Here is a 14,417-nt window from a genome sequence, read left to right on the forward strand (position 1 = left end):
CTAGACATAGGTGCACGATTTTGATCTTTCTCAGCCAAATACTTTAGGGATATCTTTAAGCGTTGCATAAAAGAGCCACCTTTCTTTTGAGATGTATTTGAATCCTTGTGAGGTTTTAACATGGTTGGATTCTAATTTTGGACTTGTTTGATTGTTCTGAAATGTTGGTTTGTTATATTTTCTTCTTGTCTTTTGCTTTGGTATGTCATGTTGATATGATTTTCAGCTATTGCAAATATTTTTGTTTCTGTTTCAAAGGTTTGATTGTCTAAAAGTTTTTTTGATGAGGGATCAACTGTCAATGTAAATGTGATAGCGCAATATGACACGACAAGATGGTTTAAGTGTTTTAAAAGTTTGCAAGTTTTTCGATCTTCAGTTTTTTAGTGCAATGGTGGTGATTTGATAAGAACCAAGTCCAATAGGAACGATATATCCTATGATAGAGAACGAGGTTATTTTGATCAATCATTGTAGTTTCATGATTAAAGGATGATAGATCCTAATGAAAAACTATGTTTGAGTGATCATTTTATCTAAGAAAATATGATGTTGCACTTTAAGGTGTTAGATCTTAAACTTGTTGGAGATGAATACTTGAGAACCTTAGTGTGTCTAGTCTTGAATCTGTTTTGACAGAAGATAACCTGATTGAAGGACCCAAGAAGATGACCTAGTCTCTATGTTTGACTGTTTGAGAAATGGGTTGTTTTTGTTTTCTGATTTTGATGTAGTTTACTGGAAACACTGACAAAATGACTAGGAACTCTACTATACTGACCAGAAACGCTGACAAACTTACCATAAATGCTGACAAACCGACCAAGAACACTGAGGAACATACCAAAATGCTATTATGTAGTGCAATAAAACTAAAGTTCAAAACAATGATGTTTAGACTCAGCAAATTAGGTGTTTGAACTTAGGAGATTGTTGTTTTGACCTATCTTTTTTATTTTCAGACTCAGATAACTGAAATTTAGGCCTAGCAAGTGCATACTAGGAGATTTTGTTGGCATTTTTGATGATTATGTTGTGATTTTCATTGATGGACACACACTTGCATTGAGATCATTTTTGTATGTATAAGTTAAAGCTCAAACGGTACATGTTCCAACCGGTAGGATGCATTTTAGTCCTTAGACTATTGGTGTTTTGCAGAAAGTGGTTACCAATCTGAAGCGGTATGTTGACCCCAAGCGGTTCGAGGATCTCAAGCGGTACGAAGAATCAAAGCGGTAGAACACATATTTCCCAATCTTCATTTTGTCAAATTGGCAACCGACATTTTGTATGAACCGGTAATACTCTGTGATGAGTTACCAACCGACATTTTGTGATGAGTTACCATCCACTGATTGTTTGACGATGCCGACACTTTAACGGTGTTTTTTGTGTCATGTTACCAGATACGTCTAGATGCATTGAACCTAGGAAATTGTAATGTAATCCTATTGGACCGACATGAAATCAGATTCCTTTATAAGGACATCATGTCTAGGGTTTTAGGTTGTTGTTGCGAAAGTTGATGTTGTTGCTAGGGTTTAAGGTGGTTGAGGAGTTAGAGAGAGCATGAATGTGTAGAAGACTGAAGTAATGCTGGAATGCATTAGGAACGAGCTATCAAGGATCTAACCAAGCAATCTGTGCTATTAGCTAGATCAATCACTTGTTGATTACTCACATCTTCGACAAGTCTGTAGCCCTTAACAGGGTAGGCCCAAAAGCCTCTTGTAAATCCTCTAACAAGGTGGTTCACATCTATGGATCTAAAATTCTCTAGCAAGGTAGTCTTTAATCAGACTTATCTCCTAATAGAGATTGAGATTCCTAATAGGATATGTTCTGGTAAAGAACATTGTAAGATCTTAACGGGTCTGACCTTAACCGGTCTGGTTCCTATTATGCAGATAGTTACTTGTGAGTCCCATCTCACCGTGGTTTTTCCCATTTGGGTTTCCACGTCAAAATCTCTTGTGTTATGGTGTTTGTGCTTCTGTGGGTGAATGCATTATTTGTTATTTGGTTTGCATGTGTGTTAACCGGTTTATCTGCTAAATTGTTTTACCAGTTTACTGTTTGTCTAGCAAAGTGTTTAAGTGCAAAGATTTTTGGAATACTAATTCACCCTCCCCCCTCTTAGTATCCATCAATTGGTACCAGAGCCTACTTTTCTATAAGTTTAACCACTTGGGAAGAGATATGGGGGAATACACATCGAGGGAACTTACTCATCAGCTCACTCAGTCTGAGCAAGCCTATGATGATCTTATGGTCAAATATAAGGGCCTCTCAAGCAAAAAGGAGAGAACATGCTAAAAATTTGATGGAGCTATCTGAAAATAGTTCCTCTGATGAAACAGACATGGAAGCCCTGATTCAAGAAGTAGAAAAGCTAAATGAATCCAATTCCAACTTGAGAAAAGAATTGGAAGGACTAACTATTCGAATGTGTCAAGAGCTTGATAACCGGAGGAAAGCTAAAGATCTAGTCAAATAAAAAGATCATGAAAACTCTAAGCTGAAGCAAGAGATCAGTGCCCCAACTGCTCAACTCCATGCGAGAAAAGTGGAAAAGGAAGACATGCAAGGAGAACTGAAAATTGCCATCTCTGAGAATGAAATCCTGATGGAAACAAATGCTGCTATTTCCAAAGAACTCTCTGAGTCAAAGGAAATACTTGCTAAGTTCAACAAGAGTACTGTCAAGCTAGAGCAAAAGCTTGAATCTGCCAAACTTGTCAAGAATGCTGATGGACTTGGTTATTCTGGTCATGAGGAAGGTGAGACCTCGGGTACAAATGCTAGAGCATCAAAGAATCAACCGACATCAAAGGATAAAGGTAAGCAAAAGTTTAAACCTATTTGCTTTAACTGTCTTGAAGAAGGACATACTGCTAATGTGTGTAGGAGTAAGGCTTACAATAATTTTCCTTATTTTCTAAATGATAAACCTAGATCTTATAAATTCAATGGTAACTACTATGCATGCAACAAGTTTGGGCATAGAGCATCTGAATGCAGGTCTGTTATGAATAACACTGGAAGATATCCTCAGAGGACCCAAGGAGTTGGTCCTGAACCTTTTGTGAACCAGAATCACAACCGGATTAATGCCTTCAATCATCAGTCAGGAAGCGGTGGCTATCAAGCAGCAACCAGATGGAGAGCAAACTGTTTGATCTGTCATGGTCATGGTCGCACTATTGCAACATGCAGGAGGAAGAATAACAACATGAATAATGGACCTTGGAGAGCACCTGGATTGGTCTCCTATCACTACAACAAATCGGGTCACATTGCCAGATTCTGTAGATCAAGAAAGAACATATCAGATGATATATCGGTCACTCTAGAAGGAAAGATTGATGTTGACACTGTTCAAGCGGATATGAACAAAACCTGGAAGAAGAAACCAGCGGTGTTACAAGAAGAACTGGTTTCTGCACCTAGTGTGGAAATATCGGAACCGGCAAACTAAGCATCAAAAAAGCTTAGGGGGAGAAAACGACAAAATGTTTCAAACCCCTGGTTTACACCGGTAAAAGACCTTAACTGGTATGCGATACCTGCCATTTGGTAGAAGACCAGAAATGGTAAAAAGGCAAATTAGGGTTTATGCCCTAATGGTGGAGCATTAATTGCGGTAGGTGAGGAATATGTTTAAAAGGAATTTTAAAATCACTTCTCACTATCATTTTTCGAAGCGAAGAAGGTTTTCAAGTGCAGAGCGATGATAAAGTGATTTGTGCTGCAATTCAGAGAAAGTTGGAAACCTTGAAGGAGATTCAAAAGCAAATTGCAAACGGTCAAGAGAAGAACTCAAACCGGTGATTCAACAACCGACGAAGTGAAAGGCGAAGTGGAATTTGCAAAGCCCTAAATTCTTGACTTTCAAAAGGTATTTCTTGAGCTTTCTATTTTGTCATGGCTTCCGCATCACATGATAGTTCTAGTGCAACTGTCGATTCTATGGACTTCATTCAAAGAAAATCAAAATATAATGCTTTGTCACAAGTACCGACTGGGGTTATAGTAGAAGAAGGGATTTCAGATTATATAGACTGCAAAATCAAAGACCTAGGGTCTCTTGTGATCCATTCGCAGCTAGGTCTGTTATGTGGGAAGGATAAGAAGATCAAACCGGAGTATAGCATTCTGGAGAAGAAGAAACTTCACAATGCGGTTTACTTCCTAGAGGATTTCACAGATGATCATATTAGAATCATTCTGAGCAGAGTTCATGGTGACAAGATGTACCTAGAGAGAACACATGATATCACTCCACAAGCTATTCATGTCGTCACTAGTTTCTGCAATACAGGGGAAGTGCCAACCCTAAGGAAGGTCAGCAAGACAGAAATGTCCAAGCTCACTGGTTCAGTGAGAGACTCACGAGGAATGACTGTTAATTCCATCAAGGATGACCTCATGAAATATGCGTGCATGGTGATTGGATACCGGACGTTCTCAGCCAGCAGAATTAACTCTGTATCTACTGCAACAGTAAATGTCGCTTACCGGATGATCAAGGAAGATGCATCATTTGACCTCTGCACTGGTATGCAAAGGCAACTCCTGTTAAACCTTAAATCAATCAAATAAGATAATGCATTGAAGTTCAAGTTTGGTCAGCTACTGGTCGAATTATTCTTTTATTTCCAAGGTTACTTCCCAAGAGTGGGAAACATTCAGTGGTCTGCGGACCAACCGATTACCAAGCAGATCAAAGAAAGTCTGCAAGTAGTCAGAACTAGCTACCCTGATGTTCTGAACAAGTTTTGATGAGTTCAAAAGCAAGATGAGCCTGAGGACGAGGATATCCGGTGACATAGTCAAGAAGTATGAAGATAATATCTGCTTTATCATCAAAGTTGATCAATGCATAATGGAGGTTGTTGAGCCTAGACACAAAGAAGTGGAGCCTATGGGCTATGAGGTGATGTATGATATGCTGGATGGATATGCCTCTACCCTAATTGCCTCACCCCTAGATCCCAAGGCACAGAGAACCGACACCTATCTGGAAAGGGTTGCACAGGTTGAAGAACCTCCTGAAAAGAAAGGAAAGGCAGTGCCTTCGGCATCGACACCAGTTACTGCAGCAAGTCCCAAAGTGACCAAGCGATCACGTGCAAAGAAGAAACCAGTAGCAGCACCTGCCAAAGTCTTCAAGAGAAAGAGGAAGACAAGGAATGCCTCACCGGACTCGGAAGAAACTGTGTCTAAGGAAAAACCTAAGAAGACAAGACAAGCAAAGAAAAAGACAAAGAATGAACTAGCATCATCGGCACCAGTAAATATTGACATCTCCTCCTACAAACCTTTGACACATTGTCAAAGAACTATCAAAAACATTAGGAGAAAAGTGTTGAATGATTTGATTGATTGTTTTGATGATTTCAATGATGATGAAAAAGAAGCAGTTGAAAAAGAAATCATTAAGTATTTATGTGTTAATGACCGGTTGCCCTCAGAAATTAGATCCGAGACACTGGATTCTTTGTATAAATCCCTAGATAATAAATGGCGCATTGCCATAGAGAAAGAACAGGAAATCAGGGAGAAATTTTTTGCTCAATACTTTCCTGACATGTCAAATTCAGAGTTATCTGATGTCATCAACCAAAATAAAGGACTCTTCTTCACCAAAAAAAGAAGACTCTGGTTGTTGGAAGGAAGAATCGATAATGTTGAAAAAGACACTCATCTGCATATGACAACAATGGTTCATACACATAAAGTGCTTCAAGCTAGCAAGAAGGCTGAACAAGAACTGGCAGTGACAAAACTGGATGAAGTGTTTGATGACGAAGGAAATCCGGTTGTTGAACCTATCGACACTATTGATGTCGATGCTCTGGATGGAGAGGATGTTGCTCAGGGTACACCATCGGAAGCAACGGGACAAGAGAAGTAGGCAGAACAGGAAGTAAAGAAAAAGGAAATTGAGGACAAAAAGGAGGAAGCAAAGAAGCAATCGGAGAAGAAGAAAGAAGAAGAGGAGAAGAAGAAGAAGGATGAAGAGGAGAAGAAAAAGAAGGATGGAGAGGAGAAGAAGAAGAAGAAGAAGGATGAAGAGGAGAAGAAGAAAAAGGAAGAGGATGAGAATAAGAGAAAGGAAGAGGAGAAGCGAAAGAAAACAGAAAAGAAGAAGGAAGAGAAAGATAAGGCAGAGGAGAAGAGGAAGGAAGTAGAGAAGAAGAAGACAAAGGAGGATAAGGAAGAGGAAAAGAGAAAAGAAGTGGAGAAAAAGAAGGCAAAGGAGGACAAGGAAGTAGAAGCGGCAAAGAGCACGCAGATGGAGACACCTAAGGCAACCGGTAGTCAAGCCAAACCGGTTGACCTCACTAGTCCCATTGACCTTCAGTCTGCAGGTGAAATGGAGCTACTGCATAGCATCAAGGTTGCTCAAGAACGCCTTGAAGTGATATGGAGGAAAAAGGAGAAAGATGTGATCTAAGCGGCGGTGGACACTCTTACCGGTTTGTTATCCGGCACAAACCTCCCCAGCACTGACTCATCATTGGCCCAATTGAAGCTCCTATGCACAGTAGTGGATGATCAAGTGCAGAGCTTAGAAGAGGTAGCAGAGGCAAATGCCAAGAAAGAGCATCAAAAGGCTCTCAACATTGCCCTGGTGAAGAAGCTTAATGAGCTCCGGTCTAAAATGCAAAAAGGATAGAAGGATATAAGGAATGCTCTAGATGAGGGGAATCTTCTACTCAGCAAGATTTGCCAACCCCGCGTGTTTTGTGATGATGTGATTGCACAGAAGCAAAAGCTTAAATCTAAATTACACTCATACATGAGCACCTTCAAGCCACCATATGACTCCTTTACAGCTTATGGGCAAACCATTCACCGGTTTCATATCCAGTCTACTAAAATAGAGCATGAGATCAGCACCCGGTCACGAGATTTGCAGGAGCTACAACTAGTTCTACTCCCACATCTGCAAATACTTCAGAAGTGTTATCTTAATCTGGATGCCTTAACAACAACACAGGAGATGAGCATAATAGACGCCATGGAAGAACAGGTCTCCCAGATTTTGACAAAGAAAGAAGTAGCCACCTCCCTACTTGAGTCCTGGTCTTTAACTATGAAACAATTATTGCAGGACTTTAAATCTGTTTTTGACAAGTTTTATTCTTTACTGTCATAAACACTTATCATTTTAATGAAACATGGGTTAGTCTGTAATATTATTTGTTGGTGTAAATAATTATTCATCATGGATATTATTACACTATACTTAAGTTTACTTAGGAAATGCATTTCATAGTAGTTTGGGTATGAGACACTTGGGTGTTTGTGCCACATTGGGATAGTGTGTGTAAGAGAATTTCCACCTTTTATGGTGTTGATCTTATTGTTACACTCCACATTCAGTGGGTGATCCACCTCATGTGGACTATTATATTGTTTCTCCAACCTACCCACACCTATTTCCTACCTACCCTTGTTTCTTATTGAGCCACGTCATGTTTGTGTGCTCACATATCCATATAGCCTTGCCTATATAAGCAAGCTCATATTCATTGTATGTAATGCTTAATGATCCAGTCGATCATATTTTTCATCTTGATAGAATACAGTTTATTTCTATCATATATTTTGTTCTCTCTTATTTGTGCTTTACATTGCCTCTTGATATTGGCAAAATCTCACATGGTATCAGAGCCATTAGAGTGTCATTGGTTTGCTAATTGAGAGAAATTTGATGTTATTTGGGGTTTGCATTTTGGAATTTTATATTCCAGGTTATTATTGAAGCTTGATGGATCAAATCTAAGCTTACCATTGGATTGAGGAGGTCCAAGAAAGTCATTTTTGCCTTTTGTTTCATCCAAATCGGACTTCGGAAGCCAAATCTAGAGGCATTTGAAGTTTGAAGCCGTGACGGAAATTTTCTAGAAATTATAATTTTGCGGGCGATTTTCAAATAGCGATATCTCACTCATCCAAACTCCTTTTTTCGATCAATGTTTTTTGTTTTGGGGTAGAATTTTGTGATCTGTACAATGGTGCAGGATTTTTCTATTTCTCGGATACAGGTTTTTCGGAAATCGTGAAATCCCGATTTTTACAACTTTGGAGGCTTCATTTGGGCTCATATGGACTCCTTTTTAGGTGCCATTTTTTTTGAAAGTGCATATTTTTTCATCTACTTTCATAATCTGCCATCTATTTGCAGTGATTATAAGTAGAAATTGTACTTTCTATATTTATCCATTTTTGGCATATTTGGTACTTGCATTTTGCTTAGATGTCAGTTTAGATCACTAGCAGTATTTGTTGAATTCTCTTAGATCTCATTTTGAGAAGTTGTAAATTGAAATCAGAAGTCCACCTTGCCATTGTTTGCAAGTGGCCTATTGTACACGCACTACATATAAAGTGCCAAAATCATCATTTTTGGGGGGTATTTTGATTGAGTGAATTTGGGGGGGTGTCTCTTGTGATTTTTGTACTCTCATGTTTCTTCCTTTTTGCTGCTATGGGTTCTTCTAAGTTTCCTCTCTTAACTCCTCATAATTATGCTACTTGGAAAATTGATGCATGGAGTAAACTTGTGGAAAAAGGACTAACTCATTACATTGATGGAACTATTGTTGCTCCCGTTGATCCAGTTGGTCACTTGGATTGGCTCACTAAAAATATCATGGCAATTGGTACCTTAAGAAAGTATGTATCAAAGGATCTCATTTTTCATATTGAGAAATGTACTCTAATCAAAGATGCTTGGAAAAAGTTTCAAGACTTGTATGGTCAAGTTGATGAGATTAGGGGATATCAAATTGATAGTGATCTCACCATGTTAGATCCGAAGAACTTTGATACTATACAAGATTATGTCACTAAGGAAAATGAGTTGAGGGCATAACTCAAAGATTGTGGCATTGATAAGAAGGATACTTAATTGATCTTCAACTTGATAGGCAAGCTTCCACGAGAATACGCAACATTTGTTTCTAGTTTCCAAACACATAGGATGACAATGGGTTCAAGCTACATAATGCCTACATTTGATGCTTTCAATGAAATGTTGACGATGGAACAAACTAAGTTGATAAGCATGGGCATTCTTAAGGCTTCTAAGTCTCAAGCATTAGTAGAAAATCAAGGGAACAGAGGAAATCAAGGAAAGGACAACTCAAACAAGAAGAAATGGCAATCAAAGCCTAAGGACAAAGCACCATCTTCTCCACAAAAAGGAGATACATCCTCTTCCAAGAGAGATAATTCACCAAAGAGGGAGAGACCTACTTGTGCCTATTGTAAAAAGTTTGGTCATGAGGAGCATTGTTGCCATTCTAATAAGATTGATGAGCTCACACATATCATCAAAAAGCATAACATTGATTTGCCTAATGTCTACAAGAAGGATGATTCATCAACTTCCACTTCCTCACATTCAAAAGGAAAAGGGAAAGCATTCATGGCTTCTACAAGTGGGAAGACTCACTCTTTTGGAACAAGAAAAGGAAAAGTTCTATGTGCTACTATTAGTCATGATTCAGAGAGATGGCTTCTAGATTCAGGGGCTTCTCATCGTATGGCATCTTCGCAATCTATGTTCTCTACATTTGAGCCTTGCACCATGCCATAGATTTTGATGGGCAATCATACATACTTGGATTCGATTGGGAAAGGATCTATTGACATTGGGGATAACTCCTTCAATGATGTGTTGTGTGTACCCCACTTGACAAACAATCTCCTTTCTATCTATTAAATCACACATGGCGCAGTTAAGAGAGTTGTGGAGTTCACACTTGAGTCAGTTTTCATTAGAGACTTGGAGACTAGAGCTATCATTGCGACTAGGGTGGTTGATCATGCATCTCAGTTATACTCCTTTTCAAATTTTGTTGATGATGATGATTTCACATTTGATGATTCTACACATGATGATCACACTTCTTGTGATGGTTCAATTTTTGAGAACTTTGGACACTTGAACATGGGGATTCTCATATGGGACCCCATTCTTGAGCCTTGTATTTCATCTCCTCATATTGATATCACATCACCTATTGCACCTGATGATGCAGATAGTGCGATAGTTTTGCCTTCATGTGATTCAGTGAAACAGGATATTCATTGTCTTCCAGCTTCAGATTCATGGGATGATTACTTGACAGACATTGCAGGTTTGTTTGTGGAATCCTACATTGCAGATTTGGGAGACATCATTGATGACATTCATCTTCTCTTTGATGAAGGTGATCCTTCTTCGATTGTTGCGAGGGAACACTCTGACCCTCTTGTTCATTCTCTACATGATCATTCTTTTGAGGTTGACATGATTGTGGATACCTATGTACAACAGTTGGAGGAGGTCTCTTTATTTTTTGAGGAGACATGTGAGTCTTTGGGACATGTCCTACATCCATCTCCACTAGATCTTGGAGTGCCTTTTTCAGCAGTGTGGCACAGTTTACCACCTTTGGAGGGGGTATCTTTCAACATCGACATGAGGACACTTGAGCAGTTTTCAGAGATTCCTTTCATCATGAGTTTTTTTCATACATCTTCCCTTCATGATTGGGGAGACTTCATGGATACACCTTTGGTTTTGTTTCTTCCTAAGGGGAGGAATATTGTTCAACATTCGTGGAGTAGTTTCTTCATACATCGAGCTTCTATCATTGGTGCAGATTCCACATTGAGGGGGGGCTTCTTAGCTTCTCTTCTTCTCTCATATGGGGGGGACTTTTTCCTCACATGGGGTTTTGTCCTTCACATACTTCTATGAGAGTTCTTTGTATGTTTTCATCTCTCTTTTGGGGGAGGGTTTTTTCCCATTGGGTTTTTCTCTCTTTCCCCACCTTGTGAGAGATTTAATTGCATGCATTTGCATTTGTACATGGGTACCTTGCATGGCCTTGTAGCAAATTAGGTGTTTGAACTTAGGAGATTGTTGTTTTGACCTATCTTTTTTATTTTCAGACTCAGATAACTGAAATTTAGGCCTAGCAAGTGCATACTAGGAGATTTTGTTGGCATTTTTGATGATTATGTTGTGATTGTCATTGATGGACACACACTTGCATTGAGATCATTTTTGTATGTATAAGTTAAAGCTCAACCGGTACATGTTCCAACCGGTATGATGCATTATAGTCCTTAGACTATTGGTGTTTTGCAGAAAGTGATTACCGATCTGAAGTGGTATGTTGACCCCATATGGTTTGAGGATCTCAAGCGGTACGAAGGATCAAAGCGGCAGAACACATATTTCCCAGTCTTCCTTTTGTCAAACTGGCAGCCGACATTTTGTATGAATAGGTAATACTCTGTGATGAGTTACCAACCGACATTTTGTGATAAGTAACCATCCACTGATTGTTTGACGGTGCCGACACTTTAACGATGCTTTTTGTGTCGTGTTACCAAATATGTTTAGATGCATTGAACCTAGGAAATTGTAATGTAGTCATATTGGATCGACATGAAATCAAATTCCTTTATAAGGACATCATGTCTTGGGTTTTAGGTTGTTGTTGCGAAAGTTGATGTTGTTGCCAGGGTTTAAGGTGGTTGAGGAGTTAGAGAGAGTATGAATGTGTAGAAGACTGAAGCAATGCTAGAATGCATTAGGAATGAGCTATCAAGGATCTAACCAAGCAATCTGTGCTATTAGCTAGATCAATCACTTGTTGATTACTCACATCTTCGACAAGTCTGTAGCCCTTAACCAGGTAGGCCCAAAAGCCTCTTGTAAATCCTCTAACAAGGTGGTTCACATCTGTGAATCTAAAATCCTCTAGCAAGGTAGTCTTTAATTGGACTTATCTCCTAACAGAGATTGAGATTCCTAACAGGATCTATTCTGGTAAAGAACATTGTAAGACCTTAACGAGTTTGGTTCCTATTCTGTGGATAGTTACTCATGAGTCCCATCTCACTATGGTTTTTCCCACTTGGGTTTCCACATCAAAATCTCTTGTGTTATGGTGTTTGTGCTTCTGTGGGTGAATGCATTATTTGCTATTTGGTTTGCATGTGTGTTAACCGGTTTGTCTGCTAAACTCTTTTATCGGTTTACTGTTTATCTAGCAAAGTGTTTAAGTACAAATATTTTTGGAATACTAATTCACCCCCCCTCTTAGTATTCATCAGATTTAGTGTTGAAACATGAGTAATTTGACATTCAACCCAAAAGCATTGACGTTTAGACCAAGAGAGCTGGCATTTAGACCGTAAGAGCTGAGGTTTAGACCAAGAGAGCTGACATTTAAACCAAGAGTGCCGACGTTTAGACCAAGAACTCTGAAGCTTAAACTAGTGATGTTAGAACTTATACAATGATTATTTTGACCCCAAGAGTTAATGTGTAGAATGAAAAAATTGATGTTTATACCTAGCAAGCTCAACCTTAGAGAGTTAATGTTGAAATATGAAAAATATAACATTCATACCAAGAGAGATGACATTTAAACTAGAAGAGCGATTGTTTGGATCGTAGGTGCGACTGTTTGAACCGCAGGTGGGACCATTTAGATCATATGTGCGACTGTTTGAACCGTATGTGCGACCGTTTGGACTGTATGTGCGACTGTTTGAACCGTATGTGCGACCATTTGAATCGTATGTGCGACTGTTTGGACCGAAAGAGCTAATCTGTAGGTGCGACTATTTGGACCGTAGGTGCGACTGTTTGAACTGTATGTGCAACCGTTTGGACCGTATGTGCGACTGTTTGAACCGTATGTGCGACCTTTTGGATCGTATGTGCGACTGTTTAGACCGAAAGAGCTAACCTGTACAAGATCCCAACAACATGAGCAAGGCACACACAAATCAAGCCCATGGAGAACATAGAGAACGAGGTTATTTCGATCAAGCATTGTAGTTTCGTGATTAAAAGATGATATATCCTGATGAGAAAACTATGTTTGAATGATCAGTTTATCAAAGACAATGTGATGTTGCACTTTAAGGTGTTTGATCTTTAACTTGTTTGGGGTGAAAACTTGAGACCTTTGTGTGTCTTGTTCTTGAATCTGTTTTGACAGAAGATAACCTGATTGAATGACCCAACAAGATGACCTACTCTCTATGTTTGACTGTTTGAGAAATGGATTGTTTTTGTTTTCTGATTTTGATGCAGTTTACCAGAAACACTGACAAAGTGACCAGGAACTCTGCTATACTAACCAGAAACACTGACAAACTTACCAGAAACGCTGCTAAACTGACCAGAAACGCTGACAGATAGACCAGAAACACTGACAGACAGACCAAAAATGCTGACACACAGACCAGAAATGCTGACAGATACACCAGAAACGCTGCCAGACAGACCAGAAATGTTGACAAACAAACCAGAAATGCTGACGGACAGACCAGAAACGTTGTTCTACAATACAGTGACTAAAAAGTTCAAATGATAATGTGTAGACTTAGTAAATTAAGTGTTTGAACGTAAGAGATTTCAATTTTGACCCAACTTTATGATTTTCAGACTCGGAAAATGGATATGTAGACCTAGCAAGTACCAACTAGGAGATTTGATACTACAACATGAGCAATTTGACATGCATCTCACAAGAGTTGTTGATTTGACTAAGGGAGCTGACCTTTAGACCAAGAGAGCTACTGTTTAGACCAGGAACTCTACTGTACTGACCAAAAATGCTGCTAAACTAACCATAAACGCTGGCAAACTTACTAGAAATGCTGCTAAACTGACCAGAAACTCTAATGTGCTCAACCTTGGAGAGTTAATGTTGAAATATGATAAATCTGACATTCACACCAAGAGAGCTGACGTTTGGACTAAAAATGTGACTGTTTGGACCATAGGTGTGGCTCTTTGAACTTTAGATGCAACTGTTTGGACTGAAAGAGCTAATGTTTGGACTGTGAATGCGACTGTTTGGACTGATAAAGCTAATGTTTGTACCAAAAGAGCTAATGTTTGGACTGTGAATGCGACTGTTTGGACTGATAGAGCTAATCTGTTGTGAAACTTGTGAATTTGACCATTTGAAGTTTGATTTTTCAATGTTTATTGTATTTCAATGGATGATATCTTGACTTGACTTACAAACACAGAATTCAGATTGTATTTTTGTCCCAAAGGACACATAAGTGTATGTTCAAGAAGCTTTAAAGAAAGCCCAAGTTTTCATGAGTTTTGAACAATTGAAAACACATCAATCAATCTATCCTAAGGAGATTGGCTTCATTATTAGTTGTTAGCCCACAACTTGGTACCCTGTCAGCTCACACAGCCTTGTCACCCCCTAAAGGGCGCTCGTGTTTTTGCCTTTGCCAGAGCTAGTGGAGTCCCATTATGAGCCTAGCAATAAGGTCTCAAAAGGGGAGTTCACACATACGCTCAAGAGGGACATATGGTGAGTATCTTAAGGAGAGATTCTTCCCCCTCCATGCACTAAGAA

The 14,417-nt window shown here is 39.1% G+C and overlaps 1 pseudogene; it reads left to right on the forward strand.

The window, feature by feature from the left end:
- Positions 1-13,403, forward strand: part of LOC131870861 (uncharacterized) — a 70,791-nt pseudogene extending 57,388 nt beyond the window's left edge.
- Positions 13,404-14,417: the final 1,014 nt, after the last annotated feature.

The sequence above is a fragment of the Cryptomeria japonica genome, chromosome 2 (genome assembly GCF_030272615.1).
Source record: "Cryptomeria japonica chromosome 2, Sugi_1.0, whole genome shotgun sequence".
Taxonomy (NCBI): Eukaryota; Viridiplantae; Streptophyta; class Pinopsida; order Cupressales; family Cupressaceae; genus Cryptomeria; species Cryptomeria japonica.